Consider the following 13,121-nt stretch of genomic DNA (forward strand, 5'->3'; position numbering starts at 1 on the left):
ACTATAAAGAAAGAGAATAATACTTAAAAAAGAACTCAAAAGAATGCTTGGAAAATGGAATCCATGTACCAAGTCATGGGACATTCGATTACAACAATGATCTACTAGCTAAGTGGGCATTGGCATTGGGTCCCTCTCTCCAACAACATCTACAAATATTAGAGTATGCTAATGATGATCAAGTGATTGATGAGAAGGCCCAATATATAAATAGCCAACAATCATGAAAAAATCAACCAACCCAAATGATATTCAAACGATTCGTCTATCAACCAGTAATAAATGTTGATAAATTTTATCACAAATAATGCAATCTAAAATCACAATTAAAAGGAAATGTTTTTAGCCTCCCACTCATGCACCAATTCATACATGAACTTACTAATTTGCTAATACCCTCTCTCCAGAATGGGTGATCTAGTATAGTGTAAAGAAGGAAACCTCACCTAGCCTAATTGGCCTAACCTTAACCAAGGAGTTGAAAAGAAATTGCTGTAATTATAAGAAATTTGATGGAAGCTATAGCCTAAACTATACTAACCCATGAAAAAGGACAAGAAACTAGAAGTGGAACTAACTTACCTAGTTCGATTGATAAAAAATGATAAAAGACCTCTATAATAGCACTCACTCCCCTATTTATAGTTCCCCCCCCCAAGACTAGATAGTGTAGGTTAACTACAATGATTTTTTCCTACATTACAAGCTACTCGAATGTCAAGAAGCTTTGTCCTTAAAGCGCTTGAAAGATAAGAAAGAATACAAGGGATAGAATTTGGACCATAGAGCTCAAGCATTAAAGAAGATCATATAGGTGATAAGGACAAAAGAAATGACTATAGTCAGTTTCCTGCATGTTGTCATAACAGGACTCACGTGGAAAAAGAGTCATATTCTTGATAACACAACTCCAAATTGAGGTCATATCGAAGTATACACTAAGGGGTTTCATCTCCAACCATGAAAACTTAACTCTAATGACATTAATGCAATTTATTTAAGAGCAATATTTTTAATACAACAAATGCTATTGTACAGGAAACCCAATTGTCTTCAACCTTCTTGTCAAAGAAAGCATGCATAAACCATGAAGAGAAAGTAGTACAAAATATTGGATGTAGAATGCCTTGCTACATGTTAATAACTCTTGTAAAGAAGCCTCCTAGCTCAAAGGAAATCCCAACATAATAGTCATAAAAAATAGAAACACTGTCACCCAATATACTATCTATGCCACTTGTATCAAATAGATATGAAGAATCCTATAATATTAATCCACATCAATATGCATCTAAATCATAAGATTTATCCATAGGCTTGCTATAAGGCTTCCCAAAGTCTTCAATACTTGTTTGATCAGCATTACCATCCACAATCTCAATTGACTCATGTGATTCTTCACCTTGTTGTCCATCTTATACTTCATCAACCACTCACTAAATCATCCTCTTCTACTTGAGAAGAGCCTTGATGAAGATCTTCATTATCTTCTTTATGCTCTTCCACTTTGTTATCCTCTTGGTCATCTTACTCTTCATTGTCCTCTTCCTTGGCTACTTGCTTTTCCTCATCATCATTGTCATCTTCTTATTTTGCATTGCCCACATCAGCAACCCAAGCAATGTGTCCACCATTGCATTGGTGTATCCCCTATAAGCATACTTTTCTAACTCATTGTAATATGGCTCAAAGGAAGTAGCATAATCTACATTCAAATAAGAGTGCTCATAGTATTGAGAAACACGGATCCTTGAGCAAGGTCTAACTATGGAGGATAGAAGTCAATGATAAGAAGTATAATGACTGAGACTAGACATTGTTACTCAAGTGAATTAGGTTCAAAGATAGATTAGACTCATAAACACAAGATTAAGTAGAGAGACAAGACTGAAAGTACAAAGTACAATAGCATTCATCATTTAACTCAATGTCAAGTAGATGTTTTTATAGTTATAGGATGGTTCCCCTTTTCTCACTATGCCTATGGGATCCAAGAAGCTTCTCGTAGGTTGTTGCATGTTCCTTGCCCTAGTACTCCTCCATACAAAGAGGCTATCTTAGGACTGTGATTGCATAAATCTTAACACCCCTCCTTAATCACAACCATAAAAAGCAATGAGTATACAAAGACTGTCATGAGTAGAACCTTGTGAAGTGTAGATATGGAAAAACAAACCATATAAAGCTAGAGGCTATTATAAGGCCTCACTTAGTGTGTAGAGGCTACATACATAGGTTACATGAGGATTACAAAGCTTATGATTGAGCATGCAAGTACAAACAAGGCTTTAAAAAGTCAGTGTGAATAGTGGGAATAGAATGACTGATGAGGCTTATCCTTATGTTCTTGAGTGTCTTTTTCTTATTCTTCTTCATGGTCTTATTCTTCTTTGGAAATTACTAGGTAGGACTTTTGTGATCTTTTCCTAGCATAACAAAAATTTTCAATGTGTCCCGTTGTTTTGCAAAAGTCATAGACAATGTCTTTCTTCCCTTTGTACTTGTTATGACACAGAGAACGTATTCTTCCGTTAAAGTGATTTCTTCTTCTTTTCCTTTGAGATTTTCTTCTTCTTTTAGGAGTGATGCCTTAATGTCTACTATCTTTGGATTTGGCATATTAATTAGTGTGGTGGAGAAATTACCAAATTCTAGAGGAAGACTCTTCAGTAGAACTCCAATGTATATATATTTGTTCATTTTTTAATTAATCCTTGAAAGTTGTGCTAGTAGACTATTCATATAATTAAGATGGGTTACAAGGGATGTATTAGCCTTTATATCCAACTTGAAAAATTCAATCAACAATCCATACTTTTGAGATTTAGATTGGGCACCAAACAATGTGTCCAACTATACCCAAGTGGCATGAGATTTAGCACATATGTCTACATGGTGGATATAACTCTATTGTTGCACTTGTGAGAGTTGGATCAAATTTACAGTGGGTTTGATCCAAGGGAGTGAGAAAATGAAGTAATTTTTGAGCTTGAGATCAAAATGGCTATGGTTGTCCTGACAAAATAGGGATCAATGATGCAATTAGTAAATTAGCTTCCACGAGCTCCACATGTCAACTTTGCTCAAACCCTTTGAGATGGGGGACCCTCACTAATGGGTCTAAGTCCCCCTAGGAGGGTTTGTACATGTTTTGCTTGAGTTAAGAGATCTAAGCTTTCAAAATGGTCATTTTCACAACTGTGCCTAGATTTGGGGAGATGCAAATGAAGGGCATGATGTGGATCAATCTCCTCAATTTTTGTGCCAAGAAGTTGTGCCTTGACTTGAGGAATCACTCAAGAGAAGGAAGCTTGAAGAGATATGGCTACTCCAACAAAGGTAGGTGTTGTTGGCTATGGAGGTTAAGAATGGTAGAGTAAAAATGAAGTGAGAGATGAAAGATTCTTGTGCAGTTGAGCTAACTAAAGGTTGTGGGGAGTTGGAAAAGTAATGAGTTGAGATAAATAGAGCGCATCATGGCTTTGATACCATATTGAGAACACAGATCCTTGAGCAAGGTCTAGCGATGGAGGACAAAAGTCAATGACAAGAAGGATGATGACTAAGACTAGACATTGATTGTTACTCAAGTGAATTAGGTTCTAATATGGGTTATCTTGGACTCATAATTACAATTTTGAGTAGAGAGACAAGACTCAATGTACAAAGTACAATAGCATCCATCATTTAACTCAATGTCAAGTACATGCTTTTATAGTTGTAGGATGGTTTTCCTTTTATCACTATGCCTATGGGATTTAGACAACTTCTCCTAGGCTATTGCATGTCCCTTGCCCTATTGCTCCATACGAAGAGGTTGTTTTAGGAGTGCAATTGCATAAATCTCAACACATATAAATATTTGTGGTTATCAACTTGATACTAGCAAAAAAATATGAATCCCTATATGCATAACCAATAACTTGTTGTCCATAGGAGCCACAATATTGACTGAATATATCCTCATAAGCATGTTCATTAATATGATGCTCATAGTAAGTATGCTACTCTCCAAATTCACAAGAGTGTTTCCCATATTCTTGATAGGGTACATATGATGCATGTTGCCCAAAACCATAACGGTCATGGAAATAATCACAAGTGTGCCCATTTGATATAAGATTATATGGCTATCACTTCCCATAATAGTGTCATAGTCATGGGTAGGGAACTCATTGGAAGGAATGAAGGTTTAATATAGCATTATATGGCTATTACTTCCCATAATAGTGTCATTGATAGTCATGGGTAGGGAATTCATTGGAAGGAATGAAGGTGTCTAATATTTGAATGGACTAATCATCAATTGAAGTAGCCAAAACAATCAAATTGCCAATCTTTGACTCTAGCTTGTGGTTAAAATGATAATGTAAAGTAGCCAAAGCAATCATTTTTTCAAGATTTGACTCTATTATGTGCCTAAAACAATCAATCACTTCATTCAAGTGCATAGAAGAATCCCTTATATCCCTACCAACCATATTGTCCAAGTGATCCATAACCACTATTTTAGCAATAACTTGAGCAATATGTATCCAAATGACACAATTCTTAGTCCTACACAAAGTATAGTATATCCCCATAAGCTAAATGCTTTACATTTTTTGTTAGAATATTCTTGCAAATTTGTATAGCAAAATTTTTAAATCTGTCCACACTAAAACAATACCCTATCTAGGCCCTATTCTAGCCTTAACTTGACCTATAAGCATTATTTTTCACTTAAAAACCTTTAAAAGCACTTTAGAAAACTGAGAGAACCATCCTCATAAGGTGTCATGTGTGAGCCCACCAAAGCCATTATCAATCTATCTTTCACCCAATGAGAGTTCTTCTTGCTAGCCTTAAGCTCTTCATCTATCATTTGTTTGGATTGCCATCTAAGCTTTACAGTTAAAGTGCACGGGTAGATAGAGCCATCTTTGTATCAATTTAGTTGAAATTAAAGTAGTTTCCATTCTTCTCGTATTTGATATGTATTCTCCACTCTTTACTCAGATTTTGTCCCACTACGCCATGTAATTTTTATAGTGGTAACTCAAATTTCACCCAAAATACTCTGTTATAGAACCAAAAATAGACACAAATCCATGTGGTACTGTAGTAGACCTCACCTTCAAACAAATATCGGCAACTCTGTATTGCTTGAGGAGCCACTCAATAGCATCAAAGATATGAAGTAGATAGATAACCAATACTTGATAAAAAAACAATGTGCAATAATCTTCACTCTTCTTGCAAAATCCACCTCAAAAGATTGATAATTGAATAACAAAAAGGCCCAAACTTGACTTCAACTCTAGTAAGAGTGGAATATTAGAGCCAAATTTAAAGCGCGTAAGTGGCTCAAGCCATAATAGAGGCATTTTTGGTGAAAAGTGAAACAATCACGAATCAAGGAGCTAGAGTTTTTCTTGATGCATTTTGATGCTAGGAATACAATACACTTAAGTGTCTGTTCATCGATTAGAGTCCATTTGAACCCCCATTTAATAGCAGAAAGATTTCACGTTGTGAAGCATCTACTGGATTCGAAAGTTGGAAAGCGAGTGACGGAGGCTAGATATAGATCTTGATGTCAAAAAACCATCTTTCTAGTCTGATCATGAATCTGAGGTCCTTTACCCCTCCATCTCGGTCCAAACCACTTTTCATACAGTGTACAATACCGGAAATGTATGTTGTGAAGCAAATACTGGATTTGAAAGCCGAAAATAGAGTGACGGAGGCTAGATATAGATCTCAATGTCAAAAATCATCCTGTCCAGTTGGATCGTGAATCTGAGGTCTTTTACCCCTGTGTCTCAGTCGAAACTACTTTTCGTACAGTGTGAAATAAGAGGGATAATTTTTTTAAAGATTAAAACCTTTTGTTGATTAAAAGAGGCTTAAAACTCAAAAAACCTGCAAATTTTTTATGCCCCATTTTTTGTCCCAAATTTGGAAGTTTGTGACTATTGACTTGAAGCATCCTCCTCTAGATGTTGAATTCCTGCAATTCACTCTTTCTCGCCATAAACATGGTTCATATGGGCTGAGATAATGAGGGGGAATGGGTATCATTTCATGATAAAATGCAAGGGGTGGATTAAGGAAGTGCAAAGGAAGGGTCAAGGGTTGCAAATTATAGCGTAAGAATTTATGTGATAGAAAATAATTGAAAATGGTTGAATATGTCTAAAATCATAGAATAATTAGTAATTTCCAATAACTCACATGATAAAAATCAAAATCATAAATGCAATGCAGGATTTAATAGAAAAATGATAAATTTATGGGTTTTTATAGTTTAAGTGGTGTTCTTATGGAGGGTTATTAAATATGATACTCAATCACAATCCATATAGGATCCATAAGTATGAATGTTAGGAAAAACCAGCAATTAATATTAAAATAAATGATGAAAAACTATAAAAATTGAGTTTTTAAATGTAAAAATTTAGTTTTCATGCGTAAAAAGTTATAATAAATTAGGTACATGTGGGTGGATGTATGGTGAAGGTAGGGCATGGGAATTTGCCTCCATCCACCTCTATCTTTCTGTGAAAGTGCGTGTTTACTACTTTTCTACATGGAAAAAATGATATAAAACACCCTCTTAAATCGGTGTACAATTGCAAAACCTAAATAGTAGGGGCAAAGGGGTTGTGGAAAGTTAAGTATCAATTAAAATCTCATTTCTATACAAACCATGACATATAGGTTTTTCTTAATTTAAGTTTAAAGGGACAATAGCATGGATTAGTCTGGTATTATTTCTAAGAAACACATCAATATGTTGGAAAGAAAATCATTGAAAGAATGTTTTACACATGACATGTTGGTTGATTTGTGATTAATTTATTTCAACAAAATATCACATTGCACATTGCATCTACATTTAGACATGATATTAAGAAAAAATCTCATGGATGCATCGCACTTGATTGCTAAAACTATTGACTAACAATGAGAGTCCTCTTTTCAGCTTTCAACAAAGTGACTCCAGTCTCTCATGTGGTGGCTAGATAGTGCATTATACAATGTACTATAATGGAATGGAGGCCATATCGATTTTGAATAGATCCTAGAGATTCAAAATCCATAAGACATTCAACAAAGCCTTGCAACTTTGGTGGCTTACTCCTTATTTCATAGTCAAACTCTTGTAAAGTGATCAGCCAGTTTGCTAGGTGGTCAAGCATGTTACAACTATATATATCATCTCTCACTTGACTTGGGTCTCACCTATATATAATAACTCTACATCAATATGAATCATTCTTTTGGGAGCATGTCTTGTGTATCTCTCTTGTACTCTGTCTCTCTCTCTCAACATGGTATTAGAGCTATGGATGCGTAGCAACAACAAGGAAGATAAGTTGTTTCATTGTTTATACTTGATTGAATTCTTTGCACAAGTGATGATTTGGTACATGAACTTGTTAAAATTATAAGTATTAGTTAATTTTGTCTTTAAAAAAAAAACCAGATTTGAGTGTGTAGTTCTCATCGTGCTCTCGAATCCTGTCAAAACCACTTGTCAATCGGAGTTTTGGATCAAAAGTTATGACAGTTCAAGATTCAAGACAACAATTCTGCTCGAATGTGCGATTCTTTATTTAAAACTGTAATTCTAATTACAGTTCGCTAATCCCCAATTATAGTTTGTTAATCGCTCGTCTTTGTTAATAATGTTGATTACGACAAGCAAACATCTTGCTATTTTTAGCGATGTTTTATTCTCGTTCATGTTCTTTGTTCGACCGAAATAGCACTTTTCTTATACGTGTCATCTCGCCTTGCACGTTACGTCTCTCTATTTCGGGCTTTCTTTTTAGTCACTCAATACTTTTCGTCGTTCTTACGTGCATCTCCCTATTTTGATTGTCACGCATCTCAACTACGCTCGTCTTGTTCATGGTTTGCAGATTCTGCGACATCATCTTATTTGTGTTCTGTCGAGATACAAGCATGGCCAATTGCACAATTGTTAATGGATATCCGTTTGGCCAATGTTCGGTTCCCTTCTTCCAAGGACAAGGCTTTCCTGGGTGGAAAGTAAAGATGATGCTAATTCTTGAAGGTGACGAATTATTTGATATTGTTTTGGGCGACCTGTCTTGCCCAGTTCAATCTATTGATGTGATGAATGACAATTCTCTGATTACTGATAGCCCGTTATTTGAACAATGGAAAATTGATCATATTGATTGGATTCATCGTGACAAAGCGGCTCGTCGTTATATATTGTCTACACTTCTTGACTCACTTATGTTGGATGTCTTTCATCTGGAAACCTCTCATGCTGTTTGGGAGTTCTTATCTCAACGTTTGAGAAGAAATCGGTCATCAAAATTTTATATCTCCAAACTCGTTTGAAGAATCTTCAATATAAGGTTGGTACTTCTATGCACTCTCATATTGAGGCTTTTAAAGACATTATCAATCAGTTTGGTGCTGCCGGCGCTCCTGTTGCTAAAGATCAGATTGTTACTCAACTTCTTCATACCATCAAAGATCCTTTATATGACAATATCAACACTATTTTGTCTAACAAGGATGATATCCACTTTGACAAAGCATGTATATCTCTTATTGAATATTCTCAACGTCATGAGGATCATTTGGAAAAATATGATGCTGTTTTGGTCACTCGTGAACAAAGGGATTTTGATGCTGCTTTTCTTGCTCGCAAGCGTCCCGCTTCACGTTTTCAGCAGGGTGGATGCCCTAATCAAGGTGGTAAATCTTCTCATCTTTCTTATCCTAACAAACATTGTTCTTATTGTGATAAGAAAGGCCATGTGGCTTCTGATTGGCTGGGCACGCCAATATGATGAAGAGCATGGAGTTACTACAAAGCAACCTCGCTCGTCCAAAAGTTTTCCTCCTTCCGATTATTGTGCACATACAGATCATCCATCTCGTCATTGTTATAAACGCAGATATGATGAAGAACGTTCTCGAGCTTATATTGTTCAAAGAACTACAACTGATGATGATCATACTCATCAGGAGCTCAATTTCGTCCCTCATGATATCTCTCCAGAAAAGGTACTTCATGTTCATGATGGTTCTCTATTCATTGTTGATTCAGGTGCCACTGGAAACATGACATACCAATCGCAGTGGCTTCACAATTATCATTCTCTTCCTATCAAGAAGTTTGTTTACCTTGCGGCTGATACGACTTGTCAAGTCAAAGGAGTGGGTGATTTATATCTGGGGTTTGTTTCATCCACTAGAATATTAAGAGAAGTTCTTCATGTTCCAGATTTGCAAAGAAATCTTCTTTCTGTTGCTCATCTAGTTGATCAAGTTTGTTTGTTGGCTTTGATCATAATCAATGTCGTATAGAGAAAGACAAACATACTATAGCAGTGGCTCCTCGACATGGTAATCTATTTGAGCTATCATTGAACGATACGGTTGCAAATGTTGTTACCGCCCTTGGAGATGCAGATTGCAAATTATGGCATCAATGATTTGCACACTCCGATTTTTCCAAAATTCTTGATCTTCATCGTCATGGTCTTGTGCAAGGTATGGATCTTAAATCTCATCCATGTATGGAAATATGTGAGTATTGTGCACTTTGAAAACACCATCGTTCACCTTTCCACACTTCTACTTCATCACATTCCTGTGATCTCTTGGATTTGGTTCATATCGATATTTGCGGTCCTTTTCCTGCCTCAAAGTCTCAATATCGATATTTTATAACTTTCATTGATGATTTCTCACGGTACACACATGTCTATCTTCTTCGACATAAGTCTGAGGCTTTATCTATGTTTAAACAATACAAGATAAGTGTGGAGCTTCAACCTGGATTCTCTATAAAGACTCTTCGTAGTGACAATGGCAGCGAATATGTATCCAATCTATTTGATGACTTCTATAAGGATCAAGGTATTCATTATGAGTTTACAGTTCCTTATTCTCCTAAGCAAAATGGTGTTGATGAGCGCAAAAATCACACTATTCTTAATGCTATACGTTGCATGCTTATACACTCTGGTTTGTCTCGAAAGTTTTGGACTGAAGCATTTCTAATAGCCGTTTTTATTCAAAATCATCTTTCAACAACTGCACCTGCTGGTAAAATTCTTATAACAATCTGGACAGGGAAGACACCTTCAGTCTCTCACTTTCGCACATTTGGCTGCATTGCTTATATTCATGTGCCCAAGGACACTCGACATAAGTTGGATCCTCCAGGTTTGAAGGTTATTTTTCTTGGTTATTCAGATCATTCCAAAGGTTACAAATTTTATGATCCTTCTACTCAAAAGGTTATCATTAGTGGTGATGCTATATTTGATGAGAAGACTATGGGTGGCACATGGTCATGAGTTGTTTCAGATGATACACAGTCTTTGCTTAGTGCATTTCCTTACTTGCTTTGTGAGTCTACTAATTCTGATGATCATAAACCTCCTTCACCTCCAAAGAAGATTGATGAAAATTTGGAGATATATGTCGATCTTCCTATTGAGATAGAGCATGGATTCTATTCTATTGAATATGATGTCTTTGATGATGCTATGTCTGTCCAAGAGGATCCAATATCGTATATGGAAGCTATCAATTCCTCTCAAAGGGATCAATGGCAAGAAGCTATGCAAGCTGAGTATGATTCTTTAATCTCCAAAGGTACATGGATTCTTACTGAATTCCCCCCAAATCATGTTCCTATCAAATGTAAATGGGTTTATAAAACCAAGAATAAAGCTGATGGCTCGTTTGATAAGTTCAAAGCACGACTTGTTGCAAAAGGTTACTCGTAGATTGCATGAGTAGATTATCAAGAAACATTTTCTCCCGTTGTGCACTCCACAACTGTTTGTATGCTTTTGGCTTTTGCAACACTATTTGATTTAGAAATTCACCAAATGGATGTTAAAACGGCTTTTCTCAATGGAGATCTTGAAGAAGAAATCTATATGGAGCAACCTGAAGGTTTTATGATTGCAGGAAAGGAGCATCTTGTATGCCAGCTTCATCGTGCATTATATGGATTGAAGTAAGCCTCTCATGCTTGGTATATTAAGATTGATCAGTTCCTCACATCTAAAGGTTTTGTTGCATGTTTTGCTGACCCAAATCTTTACATCAAAAGGGAGGACAAATGTTTTATTATTCTTGCTCTATATGTTAATGATACTATTCTTGTGTCAAATAATATTGCTTTCTTGGATGCTATGAAGAAGCTTTTATCGACTGAATTTGAAATGGTGGATCTTGGTGAGATACATTCTTGTTTGGATATTCAAGTTCAACGACACCGACAACAAGGCATTCTTCTTCTTCGCCAGACAAAGTTTATTAATGATATTGTTAAGAAGTTTGGGTTGAAAAATGCGCACTCCCATTCTTTCGAGCTCTACCAAGGGTACATTTACAACACGCAATGAAGAATCAGCCATTCATCAACCTTTTGCTAATCTTGTTGGTTGTCTTCAATTTATTGGTTTAAACATAAGACCGGATATTTTATTTGCAGTCTTATTTATCGCCATCGAGAGGATTCTTCTTTATCTTCTTCAACTTCTCTTGACCTTATTGGATATACAAATGTTGATTGGGCAAGTTCACATTTATCCATACAATCTACAAGTGGGAATTGTTTCTTTGTAAATGGATGTTTGGTTTCTTGGTCCAGCAAGAAACAACGATGTGTTGCGGTTTCTATAACTGAGGCCGAATATGTTGCTGCATCATTAGCAGCTCGCGAGCTAGTTTGGCTTCAACAACTACTTGTAGACTTGGGACATCCTTCATCATCTAGTACACCTCTTCGATGCGACAACCAAAGTGCTATTAGTCTTGCCAAAGACTATATACAACATAGAAAATCAAAGCATATTGCTATTCATTATCATTATGTTCGACATGAAGTCAAGAAAGGTTCCATTATGGTGGAGCATTGTCCCAGTGATCAAATGGTTGCAGACATCTTCACAAAAGCTCTTAGTGAAGTTCACTTTAGTTCATTAAGACATGCACCTGGTATTATTCCAAGTTCTTGTCTCACTGATTGAGGCATGTATCATTGTATTCAAGAAAACTTTATAGTAAATCATTTTTGTATCATAGGTATGTGTAGGGGCTCGGGTTTTTCCCTTGTTCTCCCCAAGGGTTTTTTCACTCGTAGCCAGAGACCTTTGTTTGAGTGGGGATGTTACAACTATATATATCATCTCTCACTTGACTTGGGTCTCACCTATATATACTAACTCTACATCAATATAAATCATTCTTTTGGGAGCATGTCTTGTGTATCTCTCTCGTACTCTCTCTCTCTCTCAACAAAGTGGATGTAGCTTATTCTCTGGTAACTTACTCATGAATATATGTGTGTATCAAATGAGTTCAAATAAGGTATTTTAAAAAAACTATTTTTTATATTTTTTATATACAAAAGGGTGTAATATAAAGGTGTTATTTATATGTTGAATAGAAAAGGGTTATGTTTTATTCAAGAAAAAATTACAGATTAGGATATTTATAAATAGGCCTTGAACACACATGATGTAGAGGATATACATACAGTAACTTCCCCAAGAACTTATTCAACAATAGCCTCATCTTCTCTACCTGCATATAAAGTACTATTTTTTAATACAGGATGTAGTGTCTAAAATTTTTCATTGCAAAGTCCCTATCCCAAGGCTCGGTTTCTCCATGTAGGTATAATTAATCTCAAGTACCCCCAATTTGCAACTAGCAATTAGATGGTATCACTTCTTCCAAATTTGGGCTAAACAATAGTTGATACTACACATCATAGCCATTGAAAATATATAAAATATCTCAACCCTTTTAGGTGCTTTCAAGACTGGTGCTTTTGTTGAATCTTGCTTTATATTCTCGAAGGATATTGATAGATATCACTCCAAACAAACAGATAGCTAAAAAATAATAGATTCATAAATGGTAATATCCTCTCAACCTGTGCATTAATAAATCTCGATAATATTTGATTGACAACAAAAAGCTATACACTTCTTTAGGAGTATTTGGTGGACTCATAGTGATGATAACCTTTATCTTTTTAGGATCGATCACAATAGTACTCGAGCTAACCATATGGCTCAACAACAATCTGTAAGTAGAGGGCACTCCAAAGATGCATT

The sequence above is a fragment of the Lygodium microphyllum genome, chromosome 17, assembly GCF_053477565.2.
Source record: "Lygodium microphyllum isolate KBCC chromosome 17, Lygodium_microphyllum_v1.1.10, whole genome shotgun sequence".
Lineage (NCBI taxonomy): Eukaryota > Viridiplantae > Streptophyta > Polypodiopsida > Schizaeales > Lygodiaceae > Lygodium > Lygodium microphyllum.